This window comes from Notechis scutatus, chromosome 2 (assembly GCF_049901735.1).
Source record: "Notechis scutatus isolate UNSWTSFEM ecotype Mainland chromosome 2, rNotScu1.2, whole genome shotgun sequence".
Taxonomy (NCBI): Eukaryota; Metazoa; Chordata; class Lepidosauria; order Squamata; family Elapidae; genus Notechis; species Notechis scutatus.
This window is the reverse complement of record NC_142010.1, coordinates 229,042,345-229,060,580: the sequence shown is the minus strand read 5'-3', so window position 1 is coordinate 229,060,580 and position 18,236 is coordinate 229,042,345. Positions and strand designations below refer to the sequence as shown.

General features: G+C 37.9%; 1 long non-coding RNA gene across 5 annotated transcripts in view; it reads right to left on the bottom strand.

The window, feature by feature from the left end:
• The window catches only part of LOC148132540 (uncharacterized), a 129,961-nt gene extending 112,260 nt beyond the window's left edge, over positions 1-17,701 (bottom strand). For all 5 annotated transcript variants that reach the window (XR_015748146.1, XR_015748150.1, XR_015748147.1 and 2 more), the window contains exons 1-2: positions 17,252-17,701; positions 14,908-14,955 (exon numbers count right to left, since the gene is read on the bottom strand). This is a non-coding gene — a long non-coding RNA (uncharacterized LOC148132540). The remainder of the gene's footprint in view (positions 1-14,907; positions 14,956-17,251) is intronic.
• Between the last annotated feature and the right edge of the window lie 535 nt (positions 17,702-18,236).

The following is an 18,236-nucleotide window of genomic DNA, read 5'->3' as shown; positions in this document are numbered from 1 at the left end:
TGTATCATATATATCATATAAAATGGTGTGTGTGTGTGTGTGTGTGTGTGTGTGTATCAGAGGCTTGTTGAGTTTATATATATGAAAAGCTTCATAATTATTTTCTGAATCACCCCGTTTAGTTTAAATTTTAAAATCTTTATAGATTATATAGTGACATGATTCAACCCAATATTGTAAACCAGTATTTAATTTTGCCAGTTGCATCATCTAGACTACAAAATGTTTAAGTTTTACTTGAATCATTCTCATACCTTCTCTATTTGTCTCCCACTTTTTAACATGTAGGGGGGAAAAAATTATTGAAATCCATTGGGTTTGTTTTTGACAACTATTTAAAAATCAAAGTATGCATCAGCATATTTGCCAGTTCAGCATTATAGAATTTATCTGAAGCTACCAAATTAATATTAATATTCCCTAATAAATCATTTCCAGTAGCATACATATTGTATTCCACAACCAGCTATAATAAATTAAGAGCAGTGGGTTTTTTTCACAGAATAATCTTGTTAAGTATAGCTTTAGATTCATTTCCGCATAAGCAAATAGTTTCTTAATGAGCGATCGAGGAATTTTTACTAGAAGCCATATAATAATTGCTACTGTCTATTTATTATAACTGATAATTTTACCATTTTTTTCAGTATATTCACATTTATTCATGATCATTACGAGGCTAAAGTTATTTGTGCAGATATATAATCTTTCAAAGCAGAATCATCTCCAAGAAATTAAAGGAAGGTGATTGTCTTATAGATTCGCCATATGACTAATATTCTAAAAATAAAAATATTGTTGTATAAACCAGACTTTGGTTTCTTGGTGTTAGTACAGTGCAGAATAAGCATTAGAGCATGTCATTTTTAATTTAATTTCTATAAGTAGGCCATTAGAAAACAATATAAATTTATAATGTAACAATGGATTTAAAAACTTAATATTTTTAAATTTTTCTAAAATACTTCCTTACCATTCTCTAAATACTTTATCTTTACTTATCATTTATTAGGACATGGTCTCTTCAGGACATATTTGTCTTCTATTATAAATATTCTAATAAAGTACAGCAGAATTTGCTTCAAAGCAAAATGGTTTACTAATACACATAATAGAAAAATATTTTTATATTGGGTTTACACTTAAAAAGAATTCACTAATTTCTTTCCCTCTGTCTTACACTGTATTTAAACATGAGCCTTTGCCTGCATGAAATGAAGACATAATATTATACATTACATTAATCTTCCTATATTGCCTAATGAAAAATGATCACTTGGGATTCAATCTGCAACCATCCAGATCCATTGGAATTTTTCTACTGATCTGGACTACATTTTAACAATCTGAAACATTGTGGAAGCAAATTACAGTGTAATCTTTCTTCTAATAGATCTAAATTGATGTGCTAAGCAAGATATTGGTGCATTTATATTATTTTTTAAGGGAACTTAATTTACCTGCCTCCAGTTTATAGATCAACCAGGGTCACAGTGTGCCAAACAAGTGTTCTAATACAAAACTATTGAACAGATAAAAAATGAGTGCATTTTCAAATTGTAAAATGAAGAAAGAAAAAAAGCAGACATTTGATATGCTCACAATTTTTTTATTATGCTCTCATTTGCTAAGAACAAAGGCCTCTTATTTTATAGACAGCCATAAATGCATATTTGCATGTATATATATTTGGATGTGTGTATACATAGCCATATACACATGTATAGATACCTTAGGCAGGATTAAAAATAATGTTGATATCTTAAAATGAATCACTATGAAATGAAGAAGAGAAAAGAGAAAAAGAGGGGGAATAGATAGAAAAAGAGTAGGAATTAGATGTGTCTTGGTTTCCTGCATTCTGAGTGAATGTCTACTATACCTAATGAAAAAAAATTTCTACTAACAATCAAAACCTGTTCAATGACTGAAATTAAAATTAGGAAGTATATAAAGCTAGAGACCAGAAAGTATACAATCTTTCTTTTTCTTTCTTTCTTTTTCTTTCTTTCTTTCTTTCTTTCTTTCTTTCTTTCTTTCTTTCTTTCTTTCTTTCTTTCTTTCTTTCTTTTTCTTTTTCTTTCTTTCTTTCTTTCTTTCTTTCTTTCTTTCTTTCTTTCTTTCTTCTTTTTCTTTCTTTCTTTCTTTCCTTTTTCTTTCTCACTTTACAAAAGGAGTATTTTTTCAGCACAAAGCAGCTAGTGTATAGTATGCCTTTAAGAACCTGAGCATTTCAATGTTCTAAAACCTGGCCAACTAAATAAAGATGGTATCTGATTTTTTATCAGCTTACTACAAAGACTATTAAAGTAGTTTTCTAAAATATGTCTCATCCACTGCCTCTATAAAAGAACATTGCTTGGTTCCTGAGAATTAGTCATTACAAACAAAATGGTGTCAACAATGGTAGTCCAGTATTTATTTTGGCAAATTTATGGATGCATTTTTAATGTGAAAAAAAAATCATTTTAGATTATGATTTCCAAGTGAGCCTACTAAAATGAATGCTGCACAGATATTATTGTAAAAGTTATGCTCCGAATCTAGTTTTCTTCTTTAACCATAGGTCAAGGTCTTTTCTCCTTTTCAGTCCATTAACAAGGGAGAAATGCCAGACAGAGGTGGGTGGATTTAACTCCCAGTTGAAAAGTTAAGATGGTATCATTACTTGAGCACAGCATGGTTTCTCTGTAATCCTCTCTGAAACTTACAAGTTTAAATGTCCATGCATGATGTCATTAATGGGCTTTAAGAAATAACTTCAGCACCAATTTTGAAAGCTACCTCTGAAAAAGTCCTACTGTACATAGCAACACAGCTCTAGCTAACTTCAGACAGACAAAACTAATTATTTATTTATTTGATTGATTGATATGACTGCTCACCCAACATATGATACTGTTCAGCAAAGAAGTGTGATAAATAAACAATAACAATATCAATAAACAATAAAAAGCCCCCAAACATATCTGGTCTCTGGCAGCATATCTATCTGCATTCACAACTGCTCTTCACAAATGGACTCACTTTACTTCCTGGCCCAGTGCTCAGGAAGAAGCCAAGTTTTTAGAGGCTTATAGAAGGCCATCCAAATATCGGGATTAAGCTGTTCCATAGGGCAGGTGCAGTGACTTTGCAATGAGAAAAGAGGAACAATTGGTGCTTTCAGTGGACCAAATTGTGAATGTTTGTGTTTTCTGGTACATTCTTCAAGATTAGAAATGTGTATTTTAGATTTTTGAAAAAATCCCCAATAAGATTTCATTTCTATTTAGATTACATTATATTAATGTATGGAACTAAAATGAATGAGAGAAATTACCTTATGAAACTACAATTATGAAATTAAAATTCATTTCTATATCGTTCAAACCACATTTTAGAATGGGATCCTGAGGATTATGGAAGGAAGAGAAGGCAGAGTAATGAGTAAATATATAGAACTGTCATACATATCCTATATCTGCCAACTCTTGCCAAACAAAATCACATTAATCCCTATAAAAATCAATCAACAGTGCATCCACTTACTTTCTGCTTCAAGATTCCATACTGCACAGATTAATACTGAGAACCAATCTAATCCCACCAAAATAAAAACAACTAGATAAAAGATATATATGGGCGAGCATCCTGCCCTTTTCTCCCTACCATGCACCAAAGAACATTATTCACAATTAGCTAATCATAAAAATCAATAATCACCCATCACTTTTCAGAAGAGTATGTATAAGAACAACTAAAAATTGTCTTTATGTTATTTTCATGAAAGTTGTCGTAGATTCAGTGATTGGGGTTTGTACAATAGTAGTGGTGGAAAGTGGTAGCAACTCAAGATGTAAAGCATACATTGCATGAATTGACTACATAAAGATAAAAAAGCCTGGCAACTTGAGGACAGGCCTAAAAAGCTGATGGAGATGAAGATAAGGAACTTGGACATAACAAGAATGAGGTTGCCTTGCCCTCACCAGGCAGAGGCCACGCCAGATGGAGAAGAGTGGGCAGGAAACCCTCTGAGCTCAGCCTGGAAACACCAGGAAATCTCCCAGGAAACACCAATCACTGTTCATGCCTGAGAGGCAACTGTTGCTTGTCATACAGCAGCCTGGTACTGCCCAGCATTTTGTCTGCTCGCTGTCATTGCTAAGCCAGCAATCACTGCTGCTACTGCTACTGCTGTAATAGCCTTAGAAGACTGACCCTAAAACTGACAGGGGTGAGTTGATTGAGGGCAACTTCTTCTGAATGAGTCTTTGCAGAGGGACACACATGCAAAGAAGCTCATGCTAACGAGATGGAAGAGTTTATTTTCCTTACTTTGAAACACAATGCAAAATAATAATCTTTTTTAAAAATAAAATAAAAATCCAGCACTGACACTTGTATCTTTTTCAACCTCGTGTTGCTCTTTCAATCCATTTTGGCAGAAACTTGCCTGCTCTTAGTAATATCATCTCTAAAGCAACAAGTGCAAGAATTCAGCAGGCCAGCTGCCTGGCCTGCCTGCTGCCTTCCTGTTCTAAATGATCTTCAGCATCTTTCATCAAAGGGCTGCACTAAGATCACATTGCACTGTGCTAGTGAACAACCAGCATGGAGTCAGGCTCAGCAGCAATAACAGCAACATGGCAATGTTCCTGCCCAACCAATCCCTCCTGGTGGCTACCCAGGAGAGCTGAAATCCATACATTTGCAAAGTTTTTGTTCCCAACCTAATGGCTCTTTCTTGTCAATTCTGCAAAGGACCTGAAATGAATCAAATGTTGGGGTTCATCTTTGGATAAATCCTTTCTTGGTTTAATGTGTTGGGAAAGAAGGGGGAAAGGAAAATTTACAACTGAACCACAAAGCTACTTCATTGAAGGACTTCATTATAAACATCTGAGATTCCAGGAAAGCAGTGACAGTAAGGTAGAAACCTCATCTCTTTTTACCTAAGGAAATCAGATTAAGTGGATGGAATTTACTTCTGTGTAAACATTATAGGACAATGTTGCACATTTATTTCAGTGAACTTAACAATAAACCTATTAATGCCTTCAATTGAAATGTTCAATCTTGGTCGAATGTGTTGAGAGTACTTTTAACAGGTTCTTCAAAAATGTCCTGAAAAATTATACCTGATAATAATTCAAATTGATATAGGAAGCATCATAAACAATACCTAGGGATTATATAAATGAAGGTAATGAAATGTACATCATGTCAAAATTTTTAAATAACAATAGGCTGGAAACACTGGCTGTAGTATTCTCAATTTATTTGGCAGCCACTTAGTCCACATCTAGATTTGTTCAGATTAATGTAAGGTTTTATCTTTAAAAAATCAGCTTGCATAATCCAAGTTGGCAATGAAATGCCTTTCCCCCCCTTAATGTTACTACCTGTTTGCTGTCTGCTTTTTAATCTCCATCCATCATGCTATCACAATTTATTAAGAATTTCATGCCATACAAAAAAAAATGAAGTAGTTCCAACAATTCATTAACAAAGGAACACTTATTAACAAATGCAGTAAAATTAAAAGAAGTAATGAAGTGCTTGATTGGAAGAAGCCACAATGCATAGACACAAAGATCCTTTTAGTAATTGTAAAGATTCATATCTCTATCACATTTTCTGCCCAATCCTATATTCTGTTTTTGAAAATGGGGGAGAGGTCTATTGGTTTGAGAGAAGAAACAAGACTTATTTGGTTGTGTGTTCATCAAAGCCCCTTACAATAACCAAACACCTCCATTATTACCCAGATTTGTTTATTTATTATGAACAAAGTAATATTTTATGCCCACAGCTAAAACAGTTTACTCCAGTATCTTAAGTGAACTCTTAATGATTTGAAGATTATAATCTGTATTCTGGAAATTCAATAATTAGTTTTTAGGATGTATGCTTATTATTGTCACTGCAGTGATGATGAAAATGTATTCTTTAAATTAACAAAACAATTCAAATTTTAACAAGCCATTTTGACTTATCTCATAATACCTTACCCCCAGTATTACCCAATACATTTCTGTTCATTAGGTACTTAGATTTATATTGTTCACGTTGCCAAGATATTCAAGAAAAGTGCTTGTGATCATTGACCTGTATTTTCATTTTAAGATAGGGATGAAATGACACTAACAAAATAATGGGCAGAGTAAATATGAATATAATACAGACCTTCCAGTATCACAAGGTGCCTAGGTGTTTTTTTTTTAAGTATTTCACATATTACAGAGATCTGTTAAGCCTTTTCAATAAATCTCCCTCAGACTAGGTTGTTTGTAAGCTCAAATTTGTAAGCTCAAATATCCAAAAAGAAGAAACAAATGCAACCAACTGAAGATCTAATTATACCAGAATTGTATCAGAATTACAAGAAGTTCTTCCTGGAATACCAATTGCTGGAGATACATTTATGGAGTAAACTGTTTACACTGTTTGTTTATTTTTTGGATTATATGAAAAACAGTTTTACAACCTGAACCTCTCTACAAAGGATTAGTCTAGCTCTATCAAACTGGGGGATGGGAGTTTGCTTGTCTGAAATAACTTTTAAATGAACACTTTTTAGTGGTCTTTTTTGTTATGTGGTGCATTGTACAGCCTAGCAATGATATTAGTTCTAGTGTGGGAAAATATTATAATTGAGATCTGGTAAGTTATTTGCAGACTTCAAGTTTTTCTTTACACTGTTCTGACATTTAGCATAGCCCCAGTGAGGAAAACAATACTGCCATTCATGGCTCTAGACGTAGGTTTCAATCGACTTAAGCGGGCACAATGAAACTTGGTCATTCACTGGTTACCCATATTGTGTTCTCAAATTTTCTCTCAGCAAAAGTATAATGACTCAGTATTGTATGGCCACATAGACAAGGGCTCAGAACAAGAGACACTAGTTTTGTCTGACGGTGTGAGAAAGTCGTGAAGGGATCTTTTCTTCCAGATGGTGTTAAATTCAGCTGCCTTTTTAACATTGGCCTTGCACAGCAATCTGCTGCTCCCTTTTGAAAAGGAATAAGGCTTGGTTCCCACTAGTTAACATGCATACTCACGCAACCCTGCAACTTCACTCCCACTGTTTTACAATGCAATGGTATGCTAAATAAATTTGATCTGGGCTCTTCCAGTGTTAAAGCTAGCCTTCAAAGGACTACTCAGATTATACTTCTTTAGATTTAAATTTTATTTTTCAGGCTACTTTGAATTCAAAAGAAAGATCCTGTTGCTAACAGTATTATTTAGAGAAACATACCATACAATATGAACTTAATGAACTTCCCTTAGAATTGGTAGAAGTTGGAATATGTAAAATGCAAATTAAAATTATCTTAATTTGTACAACTTTTGTGGAAGAGAAATAATAAATAATAAAAAATAACATTAAAATGTATTTTATTGATTGATACTCATGTAACATTAGCATGGTACAAAACAATTCTGATGTGACAATGGCTAACACAGAATTATTATCTCATAAAGAAAAAAATTAGGTGTGTTTTTCTTAACAAATTTACAAGAAAGTCAATGATGTAAGTAAAAAAAATATTTAGCAAAGTAAAAATAATTTTGCTCCATTTCATGTTTTTGGCTAAATAAAAGACTCCCCTTCATAATATCTTATTGCCTTAATTAAGCTTCTTAGCAAAAGAAAACCATGCACTTTGTAATGTAAATGTTAATTGTAGTAGACAATAGCTCTAGGTACACAGCACTCCTGGACATGCAATAAAGAAAAAGCAGAAAGGCACTTAACAATGAAAGGTTGGTTGCACAAACAGAACTTCTCAAGTAAACAAACAAGAAACCATTCACTGGTCTCTGCAGTCATAAACTCTGGCACGTGCACAGCTACCATGCTTCTCAGGGCCTTTTATAAACAGAGTACCTGCACAGTTCTCACTTTAAAACTCTGTACAAAGAATCACTATCTAAACTCCTTAAAATGTAACTGCGGTAAAGGTATTGCTCTCTGAAGGTCTGCTATAAAAATGATATTTTATGCCATTTGATATAAAACGAAAAGACCAAGTGCATCTCATTAATGCATTTTTCCTCATCTCTCTCTGACACACACACACACACACACACACACACACAAGTAAGATTAGACATGTGTATGTTGTATAATTTCAATTTTGCCTTTTGTTTGGAGGGAGATTAAACCAAAATTGGGTTAAGATGTCAGTTGAGTGTATATTTGCTTGGCAGCAAGGATTCTTCAATGCATATGACTTCTGAGTAAGCTTATCAAGTAAAAAAAGTTCCTTTGAGCTGAGTTCAACCTCTAATGGCTTAGTAGACCAAGATTTTAGCCTACAATAAGATGGTTCTGAGGAGTCTGCATTTTCATTGGGATAGAAGAGGCATTTAGAGTTAACTGCTCACTGTGAAATGAAACTTATTTAAAGCTTACATTTATTTACCATTCCAAAAATTTCAGCAAAGTACAATAGCAGGTTCTAGAATGAAGGGGTGTGTGTGTTGTTGAACATTTGCTAGGCCAAAACCTGTGTTGTGCATTTAACCAGAAAAGTAACTTTGCTTTTTATCAGTTCTTTGTTTTCTCTTTCCTGAGCTATAGAAAATGTCTACACAAGAAGCAAAGCTATATTTTATTAGGAGAAGCTGAAGGGAGTAATGATAGAGCTAACAGCAACAATCTGCAGTTCCAAACAGTTGGGGTCCCCCTCTTGGGTGCCTGCAGATGGCTGTGGGTGGGAAATGCCTCTACTTTCTTAACGGATGGAGATGAGTCTGTGGTGCACTTGATGTTTTTTTCATAGAGAGCCCCCAGCAGGGCTGTCTATCATAGGCTGCCAGGCCATAGCATGGCCACTTGCCCCTGAGCGTGGGAATAGGAGCATCCAGCCGTTCACATCTCAGGCATTCCGTTTAACGGAATCAATTAGGCAAGACCAGACCCTCGGATTTCACCTCCCCTTTCCTTTTATTCCGGGTTTTTTTTTTTTTTTTTTTGGTCAGGTCTATATACGTCCTAATTATTTCAGTTAGGGATGTCAAAGCAGTTTCCTGGATAGATCTGGCCATCCTTAAACAAGAAGAGAGGAGGCGCACACACGTGGGTTTGGGAGTTAATGTCACTTTCATTTCCAATGCTACCCGCAGAATAAGACACAGACTACTTTTTAACATTTTGACAAGGGGGGAGGCAATCGCGTCTCCATCACGTCTTTCTGCTTCAGTAGCTTCCTCAAGGAAACCCTCTAGGAACAGAGAAGCATCTGTGCTTGCATTTTGAATAGGAGACTGATTTCCTTTTTTCCCCCCGTTTTTTTTTTTTTTAAATCAACCACAAGCTTCCTCCAAGCCTCCTGTAACACAGACACACAGAAACACACATCCCCAATTTTGTGGTACTCCTCCAAATCCTCAATAAATATTTAATGTCACCTAAATCATATACCAAAAAAAGAAAAAGAAAAAAAAGAATATGTGCTTCCCCATTGAAATAGCAATACTTTGAGCAACACTCCAAAACTGTTAAGCAGATCTCACAGAGAAGAGAAACACAGACACACATCCATTCAAAAATTGTTAAAATTATCTCAGATTCACAGTAGGCCACAGCTGTACATTGCAAAACATCCCTGACATTTTAAAAGTGCACGAAAGGTTTCAGATCCATACAAACGCCTAGAAGCAAGTCTCATTGACCTCATGGAACTTACTTCTGAGCATTCAGGTATAGGATTAAGCAGGAAAGAATCAAATTGCACTTTTAAACAGGACCATCTTTCATCAGCCCTCCCCACCCCTTCTCCACAGAACAGCAAAAACAAAACAAAACAAAAAAGCAAAACGTGGACATGCATTTGTTTTACCATGAGTACAACATCCTCTTTGCAGCGTATGGTTTATTCTTCACCATCTTGTGCCCTGGTATCTCCTACAGATATGTCTCTATCGATACACATGTACATATGTCTTTGACACAGGCATGTCATTGAATTCTTTTTCTCCCTCTCTCTTGCCTTGATCTGCAAAAATGTGCCATTCAGTTAGCATCCTTGTTAGAGTTGGGTTTTTATTGTCCCTTGAGGGGGCCTTTCTTGCTTCTTGAGCAGCATGAAGATCATGAAGGAGTTTTTACTTTCGGTTATCTAGCTTTATGAAGACCAACACACTCATACAGCTAGATAACCAAAGATAACAACTCACTTCCCTCATAGGGTTTGCAATGCTTTCAGCCCCTCCTCACTAGAATCCAGACTGTTTCCACAAATAGATTTTTTCCAAGTCGACCTTGCGCCTCAAAATGCTCCTCTTTTTAAAGCCACCATGACCTGCTACAGTCTGTGGGAGCTATGAGTGCTCCTAAGGCGCATCCAGATGTTATTGCCTTCAAAGTTTTACTCCAAACTTTCTTTTTCTCCTTTCCCTTCTGTCTTTCTCTCTCTCTCTCTCTCTGTGCACGCTCTCTCTTTTTCTTTCCTTTCAATCCAGTAATTTCCCGTAGCAATGGACCAAGTGTTCATCTGTTAATATCAGAAAATAAAACCAGCTATTAAGGTGCATCAAGCTGTTAAGAGTGTGAAGCATCCATCCCTCCACAGGCCTCTATTTGCATTGTAAATGGCTTCATTCTCAGGAAAGGGTCTTTAACCTCTTATAAAGATGTAAAGCCATCAGCGATATTTCCAGCGCAGAAAAAGGAAGAAAATGGGGAGGAGAAAGGAATCCCATTTCATCAGGATTGGCAAGATGATGGTGCTGGTGCGATGCGGGTGGTGCGAGGATTCAGCTCTGCTTTTTCTTTCTTTCTTTCTTTCTTTCTTTCTTTCTTTCTTTCTTTCTTTCTTTCTTTCTTTCTTTCTTTCTTTCTTGAGGGGGGGAACTATGCATCACAGCACCCTAAACATTCTTATTTTAACCAAATGGTGGCAGCAAATATCTTGCGGGTTTGGTTGGGGAGGGCTGGGGGGGAAGCAACCTGGCAGATCCACGGTTTCTCCGGATTCCCAGAGCTGGGCATGAGAAGCTGCAGTCTTGCTGGCTTGCCGCTGCTGCTGCCCCCCGTCTGAAAAAAGGAGAAAAGGGCTATCATTGGTGGGCTTGAAGTGCCCAAATGTGGACCAGCCCAGCAAGGTCAGAGGTCCTGGACAGCAGGGGACCAAGGTAATGATGATGTCACGAGAAATTTCAAGTACACCCCGGTTATTGATATGCAAGAGAGGTCAGCTCTCTGAGAGCCGTCCGCGCCAGCAATGAGAGCGGCGGCGGCGGCGGCAGCAGCCTTTGGACCCGTTTACCTCTCCTCCCCAGCCGGCGCTGCACCGTCTTCTCTAGCGCTACTGGGAGAAGAGAGGTTGGAACAGACAGAGGTTTCTAAAGCCCGCGGCCTTTTACCTTCCTGGTTGCTAACGCTGATCGCTCTAAACGTCCAAAAGATTGGAAGGATTTTTCGCTCGCTCGCTCAGGATGCATACAAGCATGTCAGGCCGGAGGGGGGAGAGGGAGGGGGTACAGAGAAAAGAAGAGCCTTTTGCCTGCATTTCTCCCCTGACAGACTCTGCATGTGCCGTGCACGGAGAAGAGATGTGGGACTGAACGAGGCTGTCCTTGGGCCTGCATTTCAGGGATTGGGAATTGGCGCTGCATTACGCAGCGAGTCCGGTGTCACTGCACAAGAGCGCCCGCTCGCCCGCCTGCCTCTCTCGCGCTTTTTAAATGGCTTTACTTCTGACTCCCTTTCCGGGGCTGCGCTGCGAGCCGCCTCCGCGAGGATTGCGCCGTGGCGCGCGTGTGCAACGGAGCCAGTTCGGGTGGCAATTGGGCTGGCTGCAAGCAGCGGGCTTTCTCTTTGCTTGGCTTCAGCTATTCTGTCGCGCAAGCAACCCCCCCCCCCCCCGTTTTGCACCCGCTCCACACGGACGCGCCACTCTCGCCCTGCCTCTCCCCCTCCCACCTTAGAAATGCAACACAGGTAAACATGCGGCTGGAGGAGGGAGAAACTAGCCCTCCTTTGCCTCCTGGTTCGGTTCGTAGAGGTGGCTTTAAAAAGCGAGGAGCGGGAGAAAGGGCACTTGGGGTGGTTTCTCAAACTTCCCTACGTAGCTAAGAAGCGAACTAGGATGCTCTGGGTAGAACTGGAGGAAATAATTAATGTTCCATCCTCAGCCGTGGAAATGCCTTCCGTGTAGCTGGACTTGCAACGATCACCCCCTAATTTCGAAAAGGTTAAAAACGAAGCGGGCGGGGGGGGGAGGGAGGAGGCAGACATCATCCTATGAATTATTTAGCCACGTATTTGGGATACATTTTTTCCCTAGTGTAAAATGTAAACATTAAGATCTCCCTCGGCTGGATGGGAAACGAGGAATCTTAACATCAGGATATATTTAGTGTTCAAATTAATAAAAGCAGTCAAATGACTAGATCATGCCCCAGGTAATAAAAGACTGACAGTTTGACAATTCAGTAGGGCGATGCCTGCTTTCCCTCCTTCCTATAGGAATTGGACCTGCACTGTGGCTGCTGCCACCGCCATCATACCCTAACAATCTGAAATCTGAATTGTTTAGAGGATATTCTTCTTTGGTGCCCTATACTACCTGCATAGATTAGCTTTTTCCTCCTTCAAGCATACCTCTTTATCACAACGGGCTTTAGCCTCTCCCCTTAACATGTTCACATGATACTTATGGAATTGCCTGTATATACTGGCATTTCTCTGCCATGAGCTGCAAAGTAATCTCATTGAAGGCTGAAATATAGGGGTGTTTGTGGAAAGGGGATAAGCATTTCCAACATATACTGTTTAAGAAAGACAAATAAAAAGTCTAATTACTGTCTAAAGTTGGACATTGTAACGTACAGGGAAAAGCAAAGCAAAACAAAATTATGATAGAACAATGTCCCATATTAGTAGAAGAAAATGCTGTCTAAATGTTCTCAGTATTCCAAACAAGATGTTTTAAAATCAAATGGAGTCCAAACACTGCAGTTTTTATAAAGTGTCCTTCCTATCTTGATATTTATGCACAGTGAGACGTTTGTCACAGATAAACCTGGCTAATGGCATCACTCTCATGTTGTGTGAGAGCTGAAAGGCTTGTATTTTGCCATAGTACCATCTACAGCTCCATAAGTACTAGTTTTGACCAGCTGCTGGCCACCAATATATGGAAGAATATGGAAAGACACTGATCACATGGAGCAGTCTAATGAGCATTTCTGAAATGGCAGATAGCAAAGAACAAAGTCTTCTTCCTTCTCCACCCCCACCCCACCCTGTTATTTTGAAAAAGCAAAAGGCAGCAGTGTGTGTAAGTGATCAGGCAGGCATGTACTGTATTACACAGACCAGATTTGGAAAATGGTGGGGAGGCGAATGGGAATATATTCAGCTAACATGTGGTTCTCAGATCTTATGTTTATATGGGTGTAGCATACAAATTGGCATGTTGAAGTGTGAGTATATACAGAGCTAATTATATTTAAAATGATAATAGTTCAAGAGACATTTCTAGTTTTACTATTTGATTTTCTTTTCTGATCCACTACACTCAAGTGGAGCTGGGTGGGAACTATTCTGTTCCTATACCTACACTGTTTCCTGATTTTGTTGGCATTTGTATGAGAGCAACTCTCCTATCACTGGAGATCAAGACATTGCTTTTCTTCACCTATGTTGTTCTGCAAAGTATCTGATGTGCTCCTAGTCTTCATGATGTGAGAGCAGCAAACCTCGCAAGTATGAACTTGCTGATAAAGAAAAGTGTTTCCTGCTTCTTAGTTGGCAACAGATCTAAAATATCTTCACAAAGCCAATAGCATCTCCATTTTATTCAAATTTACAATGAAGTCAGTGTTTTAGTTTCAGTAAGATGGCCAAAGAGGACATAAGTGTAAGTAAAACTAAATACATGTGGTTTCTTTGATGTTGAATATTTATTTGTACGTGCATTTTACTTTTCTTTTTCAGCTATTAGACAGGATGCCTTTGACACCACTAATCTAGTTGCCAAACATTGATGAAATTGTTACTATTATCAGAAGTGCTGGGAAATTTTATGACTATCTATCTATCTATCTATCTATCTATCTATCTATCTATCTATCTATCATCTATCTATCTAACTTTAAATCTCACTGAAAATATTGACATGGTCATTTAAAACCTACCAGCATTTTTGGAAGAAACTGCATGCTAAGAATCATAGCAACATGTGCCTGTTCATCTCACCAATAAAATTATCTTAATAGCTTGGAGATTCAGATGTGATTGTTTAACTTGTTTTCTAATCTCTTTATAGGTGTCCAGAACATCTTGGCATAAAAGCAAAGCATCCCATCAAAGTTTCTTTGAGCAAACAAGCCCTCTTATAAGAAAGCTGTTCCGTCAGCCTCCTCCTTGGAGAACCAACATTCAGTGATCTGGACAAACTTCTTTGCAGGAATGGTGGAAAAACCTGTTTCTGCTGCTCTCAAGCTTCATTAATTGTTACAAGACTGATGGCCTTTTTCATCCCTTCCGTACTAAATCCCAAGTTCATATTGATTCTTTTATATGTACACTGCAGTCTAGCATTAAGAAGCCTGTCTATTTCTTTGTCAAAGCCACAGCATTACCTATATTTACATATCTCAAGTCTCACTGTAACTGCTTTAAAAATAATAAACAAAGAAAAAAAACACAATTCTACTATTTATGTGATTGCTGAGTTTGCTCTTTCTTCTCTAGTGGATCCCTGTTATTTCTTGATACATAATAACAAAGCCAGGCTGCATGTGTGGGGCTGAAAATTAATATATAACAGTTGCGACAAAAAGCCATTTGTAAAACATCTCTAAGAAGCAAATATTTTCCTCTTTCTGTTGCTGTGATTACAGGGAATATACATGGATTCTTCCAAGAATATTAAGCTTGCTATTTTAAAAAGAAATTACCTTTTTGTGTGATTGTCATTCCATTTGATTATCTCTGGAAGTCTGCCTCTAAAATTAGATTGAGAGAAAAAAGAGAAAGAAGGGAATGGTCATTACAAAAGAAAAACAACTTAAAAATACACTGAATAAAATGTAAATTTAAAGGAAAAATCTCAGCTTTTAAAAAAAAATCTATAACCAAGACCACCATAATAACAAAGACAGAGTTAGTACCAATCAATTGACTAAGTCTGTAAGAAGAAAGCACCAGGAATTGTTCTTGCACATCTTCAGTGGAAATTAATGAACTAGACAGGATTATTACCCTGATGTCCTAATTTGGTCCTATGCATTTTTACAGATTTTGGACAAAACAATTTCCCGCTAGAGTGTGCTTCATGGCTCTTGTCTGGTAAACAAAATAAAAACTAGCATTTAGTTAAGATATCCAATCTTTTGTACAGTAAAAGCCTTCCTGCATGTGTGCTGTTTTGTATTTTGGTACCTGAAGAGTCAAGTGTTTCATTTGGAACATAAAACAAATCTTCCACAGTAAAACTCTTCAACTGGGAGGTAAAGCTCAGAAACTGAGGATAGAGAGATCAAATGATTTAGATTATAAAAATTCTTGGATTCTGTGGAATGGTCATCTGGAAAGGCTAAGAAGGCACCTACATTTCCAGGTTGAAGGCAGGTCTTTCTTGAAAAAAAGGCTGGAGGCTCCACCTAGCCACCACTTTCAAAATATGCAAAATATGTTCACTCAGTTTTTTTAAGCTTATGAGAGATCCCACGCTTCTATTTTTTTTTATGGGAGCCTTTTTGATTTTAAAGAGACAGAGACATGTTCCAATTACCTTATGAGAAGATGTTGTGTTTGTGCTTATCATTTATATGCCCTTCAAAGCCTACCGTTCAGTTTTCTTCTTTTACTCATAGAACTGTATTATTAATAAATTAGACCTAAGCAATGGCAATTCTATTAAAAAAAAAACCCACATCTTTTTAACCTGACCATTTCCCTTTTGTCCATGAACACTGAAATTTCATTCCAGCCTTCTCTTTAAGTTTGAAAATGAATCCTATTGCATAAGTGCATACTGTATACAGATGTGGCTTCCTTGTGTAGCACAAAACCTGGCAGTGCTTATAATGAGCCTTCTTCAAGATAAGAAGAGACTTGACTGTCCAGAGAGAAATTGCAGAGACCACCTTTTGCTGCCTCAATATGAACCTCTTCGTAGCCTTCAATATATTTGGAAAATCTGAAATGCTGGTGGCCCGTTTAAACTGATCCCTTTAAGATTCAGGTTGATTTGGAACTCGTTCCCAGTGGAGCTGACTTAATTCAAGCAATTTTATCAGTTCATGTCAACTAAAAACAATTATATGAGTTTAATTACCTTATAAACTTATTATAAACCTTTCTGAGTTTACGGGTAGGAAAACGCATGCTGGCATTCCTGAGCCAACAACCTGAATTGGCAATCTCATTCAGGGCTAATAAAAGCAATGAGAAAATGATCAGTGCTTCAAAAGGAGGAGATGGACTGCTGAACCTTGAAGTTACATGTAAAAGCAAAGCTACAAACAATACCAGTGTAAACACATTGGCCAACATGTATACTAGATGAATGCACATTGTCATGCATCTGCTATTTTGTGAGTATCTGGATGGGTGTATTAAAGATCTGTCTGCATCCTATTCTGCACTGGTGGGATGCTCAGGTAAAACTGGTTTTCTTCTTAGGAATTCCATTGCATAGATTTTCCTCCATCTATACAACACTTTCAAAAAGTAGCTAAAAATTATGAGAACAACTTTGATAACAGCCTCTCCTCTTTGTAATATTTTTGCCATTAACTCAAAAATCAGAACCAAACTAGTCAAACAAGATCTTTAAGGTATTAGTATAAACTTCATTCCAGTCTTATAGAGCAAATCAATATGCACCATGGCTGATATTTCCATGGCCAACTATTGTCCCAGTTATTTGCTGTTCCTGCTCCCCAACTTTGAAGTCATTTTGTATGCAGCCCCTCATTCCAAGCAGCAGCCAGCAGGCTTCCACAGCACAAGTTCAAAACCACCCATCAATTACCAGTTCTCAAGTTAATTCATAAAGCTCACCACTTCTGTTAAGACTTCTTCCCACTTTCCAGTGGATGGAGTCAATGGGAAGGCTAACTCTCTCCCCCAATACATGACACACGGAGAGAGTTCACGGTCAGAGAAGCCACTTCTCATGAATCAGAGGAACATCTGTGGTACGAAGTTCTTACAAAGTGTTTTTCCCACTCGCCCTGCTCCCAGCTCTGCCCGGATAAAGACGGCTGATCCCGGCAAGTCGGCTGGAGTACTTACTTTTCCGGTTTCTTCTCTTTCCAAACAGAGCAGCGCAGGAGAAAGAGGGAGAGGTCAGAAAGGAGGAACGAAGAGCTTTGTTTTGTTTTCTTAAAAAGAAAAAAAGGGGGAGGGGGCAGTCTGGTTCCAGTGGATGTTGTGGAATCTTCGGCAGGCAAGAAAAACAAAGCAAAAAAGAATAGCCGAGCAGCCCAAACTTCCTGTTCATGCACACGACACAGTTTCAAAAGTCTTCCAAGAGGAGCACCTTCGGGTTCCTCCCCCTCCCCCCCTTATTTCTATTTGTCTCTGGCTGCTTTAATTCCATCGTCCAGCACTCGTGGGGTTGATTCTAAAAATGCTTCTTCCATCCAGCAGAAAATGAAGAGGGAATTTAAAACAGACACGTTTCGCCCCCTAATACGGCGCGCACAAAGCTCCAGAGTAGAAAGTGAAGCATTGTATGTGAAGCTCTCTGCAAGTTTTTTTTTTTTTTTTGGGGGAGAGGAGGGGGGTTGTCCGAGGTCTAGCCCAGCCCTCTCTGGTAAAGGAGGACGTGCTCTGAAATTCAACCAGTTCCCCAGCGGTTTTGTCGCTCGCGAACTGAAGCTCTATTGTTCGTCCATTGCCACGGTCTTTTTCAGTTCCTGCTATATGTTACGCGTTGCCAGAAATAATGAATTTGCATCAAGCCACCTCTCATTCCTCTTCTGACAGACGGAACAAATTAGAAATGTCTAGTCTAAACGGGACCAATGGCTACATTTCCCTATGGCAGTAGAAGAGAAAGATGCATTTTGCGTGAATTTCTCCCCTTTCCGTTCTTTTTCACTTTGCGTTTTTTTTATTTAAAATCAAAAGCCTTTTACGTTTGTTTCCTGCTTTTGCTTGATAAATTTCGCTCCTTCCCTCCCTAAATAAACAGGTTTATTTCTACTTTTTAAAAGACTGAGCTTTTATGATTAGTTCTTCCTGATAAATCGCTAATTTAACTTGACCAAGTTTC